Raw genomic sequence first — 4,479 nt, forward strand, 5'->3', positions numbered from 1 at the left:
AGGGCAGGGGAGGAGAGGGGAGGGGAGGGGTGGGGGAGGGGCTGGGGAGGGGCAAGGGAGGGGTGGGGCGGGGCAGGGGCGGGGCAGGGGCAGGGGAGGGGAGGGGAGGGGAGGGGTGGAGGAGGAGGATCGACCCTCACATCCGCAGCCCTGCAGAAAGCCCCGGAAGGGCTCGTGTTCGTCGGGGACACTGCAAGCAGGCAAGGTCATGGGCGGGAGGCTCTGGACTCTGCTGTTAGAGGGCCAGCATCGAATTCGCAGTGTCTCCAGGTGCGTGAGAAGGTGGAGACGGGGCCCCGGGAAGCTCACTCACTCACGGTGCAATTTTGGGGCCGTGTCTGGGGTCCCGACAAACAGCACAGATACAAGCCCCTTCCCAGGAGAGACGCAGGAGTGAGTCCATTAGCCCAACCCCGCTTCCCTCCAGAGCCCCCCAACCCCCGGGGAAGGGGCGAGTTGGAACACAGCCCCCTCCCCAGCAGCCCCTCCACGGGAGGGAAACGGTCCTGCAAAGGGTGGGGGTCTGGGCTGCTCCGTGACCTCCCAGGGTTGACTGGAGCCGGGCTGGTGCTCGGAGGGGTCCCCGGCCCCCCCCCCCAATAAGGGAACAGCTTTGGGATGATACCGGCTGGGGGGACACCCCACTGGGGGACGGCGCATCCTTCCCTAAACACCTGAAATGAGGTGACTGCTGGGCCTCGGTCTGGACGGTCCGAAGGCTTAGAAGCAGCCCAGAGCCCTGCCAACAAGGGCCCTGGGGCCCCAGCTGCCTCAGACCCCCCTTCTGGTGGAGACCGCGGGCGAGAGCAGCATAAATAATCACGTCGCTCCTGGTCCCCACACGTCCTTATAATCAGGCATTCTAGAACATAAATAAACTGAAATGTGTCGTTTGTCAGAGTCCAAGCTCTTCTGTCCCGAAAAGAAGCAGGCGTCTGCACATTTTAGAGCAGCGTCTGAGGGAAGCTTTGCCACCCAAATCGAGAGATCTGTGTCCCCGTGTTCAGGCCAAAACTGGGGGTGGGCGTTACAACGGCCCAGCTCCTCCCCACGCTGGGCTGCAGGCAGGTGGGAGGGTCCAGGCCCAGAGCCTTGCGGACCCCACCAGCGCGTCACCTTCACCAAACGCCCAGCTGCGGGCCTTCCGGAACATTCTTTCCCGTCCCTCCCCTACCAGCACGTGCGAAAGGCAAGCTACGCAGGCCCTGCGGGGGCCTCACCTGTCAGTCCTCGCGCCCCCGCGGACCCATTCCGCCGGCAGCTCCTGGGGACCAGCCCAGAGAGAACCTCAGCTGCTCCCCTTTGTTCCTCTGCCCGGAGCAGGAGCAGGAGCAGGACGGCGTCCGAGGCGCGGAGACGCGTGCAAAGGAGGATCTGGTAAAAAACACAGTGAAACTCGGGCATTAACGGATGAACTGGTCACAGATGACAGTCCTATTCGAAAGACAGTGACTCCCTTGTTCATGTGTTTACTTAATTTTAAGTAAGGCTCCCCAAATCCCTAAATCAACAGTGGGTTCTGCAAACTGTTGCGTAAGACGGGAGAGCTGAGCCCTGGGATTGGCCATCGCGCGCAACAGCGGTCGCACAGCGCCACCTGCGGGGGGCCGAGGGCACAGCCCCCCTCGCGCTCCGCGACCCCGCGCGGCCACAAAGGGAACCGGGAGCCGCGGGGCCGCTGTAATTCAAGAAATTCTTACACGAATGTCTGGAATTCACTGGCTGGTTTTTACGGAGAAGACCTTCATCTGAGTAGAGATTTCTGGGTTCCGCAGAATCTGGATCCAACGGCCACGGGAGAGGCGCTGCGTGGGCATCGGAGGCACGCCTGAGGCTGTCGTCGGAACCCAACTGAACGCAGGCCGCCGCCGGGGCTCCCACGCGGGACCGGAGCCCCCCCCCCCCCCCAGGCCCTGGGGCCCCACGCGGGCTGCTGCTTTGCAAAAGCCCCAGGGAATCGGCCCCTGCCTCTGGCTTCTGCAGCTCTAAGACCGGGCCTGCTCAGCTGCTCCCCAAGGACGGGCAAAGGGCCCGGGCCGCGGGGCCGCCCTCCCTCTGTGCGGTGCCTCCTTCTGCCCCCTGCGCTCTTCCCTCTGGTCCTGCCCGCCTCTGAGCCTCTAGTGAGTGCAGGGCCCCGAGCAAGGGGCTTTGGGGGCCTGAGAGGGGGGTTCGTGGAGATGGGGCTTTTCCCTCCGATTCCTGACGTGCCTGGACACGAGGCCTCTGGGGCACACCCAGGACTCCCTGAGATTTGTGAACAGGAAGGACTAGACCAGTGACCGGACACTCTTCCTTCCTCCCGTCAGTTTTCAGAATCCAGTGGCAGCCCTGGTTCCAGTAAATGGCTCTTTGTCTCCTTTCAGGAAAATTGCGTCAAGGATGGCGGTAACAGAGCGGCTCGGAAGGAGCGCCCTGTAGGGTCTCAAGGGATGAGTCCGATGTTGGCGCTGCAGGTGATGGGGAAGGTTGGGGCATTTCCCAATCCGCCCCTCCCTCCGCCCACCCCCTCACCCCTCCCTCCGCCCGCCCCTTCACTCCCCCCCTCCGCCCGCCCCCGCCCCCCCCGCCCCCCGCCCGCCCCCGCACCCCCCGCCCCCCGCCCGCCCCCGCACCCCGCCCTCCGCCCACCCATCCACCCCCGCCCTCCGCCCACCCATTCACCCCTCCATCTATCCACCCGCCCATCCGTCCAAATATCCATCTGTCCGTCCACTTGCCTCTCCTTCCATCCATCCGCTACCGGGCCACCCAGCCACTTATTCGTCTATCCGTCTGCCTACCTATCCGTGCATATATTCCAAAGACACCACAAAGTGAGTACTCGCCATGGGATGCGTCCTCTGCAGGGTGTGAGTTTCGAATGACAAATAGGGCCCAGGGGCACTCGGTGCTTACGCATGGGGTTCGAGGCTCAGGGCCTGGAGCCAAGAGGTCCCAACTCAAATCATCACTTGCTGTCAGAGGACTGGCCTAGGCAGGTGACCCGACTTCTCTGAGCCCCAAGGCCGCTCCTCCAAATGGGAACAGGAGGACCTACCTCTGAGAATCACCGAGAGGATTTCGGGAGATCGCGCAAGGCTCAGTGTGGCCGTAGAGATGCCCCCAGGTGGGTCATATTAAGCCACGCTCAGCCTTCTCGTCTGCTGGCCCATCTCCCCTGTCTCTGCTCGCCAACCCCCGCCCCCCCAGTCTTGGCCTGGCCTGGCCTGGCCTCACGTCTCTGACCAACAAAGGAGATGACAGTGAGTGTGGCTGAGCAAGGAGAGAACACCGGGTCTCACCTCCTTTTCAACCCTCAGCTTGAGTAGGACCCACCGGAAGATGTCTCTGCCCCCCACGCCCTCCCCTGCGGGCGTCTCTGAGTTTCCCTGACACGGGGGAGGACAAAGCAGGGATAACGGGGACGGTGGCAAGAAGGGGGGTCGCGTGAGGCCGCAGGCGCGGGGCTCGGCCCAGTGACCACTACCCCCCGGGTCCTCTGACGGGGCCGGAGGCAGGTCTCACGGGACGCACGGTCTCGTGGTGCGTGCGGGACACAAGGGAGTGCCGAGGGGGGCGGGAGGCAAAGGGACCCCGAATCCCGCAGCACCCCAAAACAGACCCTCTGGGTGAGCAAGCGGTGGGCTGCCCGGCTGTGCGCATCGTGCGGCCTCAGGCGGGGACCGGGTCGCGGGGCCGTGGCAGGGGGCCCGTGCTGGGCCGCAGCCGCCTTCCGGCCAGATCCGCGAACACCACTCGGTCTGCTCCTCACGTCTCGTTGCCGAGTGCGGGACGGCCTCCCCAGGCACAGAGCGAGCTGACCGCTGCCGGCCATCCCCGCGTCCTCGCGACCCGACGGGACACGCGTATCGTCCCCCCGGCTTCAGACTCGCGGGCGTGGGGGTCACGTCACACTCCCCGCGCCTCCCGGTCCGTCAGTGGGAGACCCGGAATCTGGATCCACATCACGACAGCACGCAGCCCGGCACCCCCGGGAGTGCCACCGCCGGCTCCCAGCCCTCCCGCGACGCAGCCCCCTCTGCCCGGAGGCCGGTCTCCTCCTTCAGGGCCAGCTCGGCGCGCACCTTGCCCGCCGGGACCGGCCTGGCGAGGAGAATGCGCAGTGACGACGCCCTTGCCTTGGACCCGGGACCCGGCCCTGGGGAGGATTCGCCCTTCAGAGAGTGCTGTTTACAAATCTGCCCTTATTGTGGCTTTCTCTGGCCACTCCCCTGGGGTGGGGGGTGGTCGCTCCAGGGTCCGGTCTGGGCTCTGCAGCCTGCTTGCTGGCTTTCTGAATGAAGGAACCAGCGAATCGGCAAATCGGCGAGTGATTCAGGAGCATCAGTGCCCACGGCCGAGTCTGCTTGTCGGCCTTCTGAAAGCCGGAGACACGGAGCGAGAGGGGAGGTGAGCCACCAGCCGGCCTCGGTTGTCCAGCCTGGTGTCCACGGGGCTTCGTGCCCCAGGAGGACCCGAGCTTGGTTGAATGGCCCCAGG

At 65.1% G+C, this 4,479-nt stretch overlaps 1 long non-coding RNA gene across 1 annotated transcript; it reads right to left on the reverse strand.

The window, feature by feature from the left end:
- Window positions 1–89: 89 nt before the first annotated feature.
- On the reverse strand, window positions 90–1,887 carry LOC125919735 (uncharacterized). The gene is made up of 3 exons (XR_007456881.1): window positions 1,701–1,887; window positions 1,221–1,374; window positions 90–862 (listed from the first exon to the last, which is right to left on the reverse strand). It is a non-coding gene; the product is annotated as an uncharacterized LOC125919735 (long non-coding RNA).
- Between the last annotated feature and the right edge of the window lie 2,592 nt (window positions 1,888–4,479).

Source organism: Panthera uncia, chromosome B4, assembly GCF_023721935.1.
Source record: "Panthera uncia isolate 11264 chromosome B4, Puncia_PCG_1.0, whole genome shotgun sequence".
Classification (NCBI taxonomy): domain Eukaryota; kingdom Metazoa; phylum Chordata; class Mammalia; order Carnivora; family Felidae; genus Panthera; species Panthera uncia.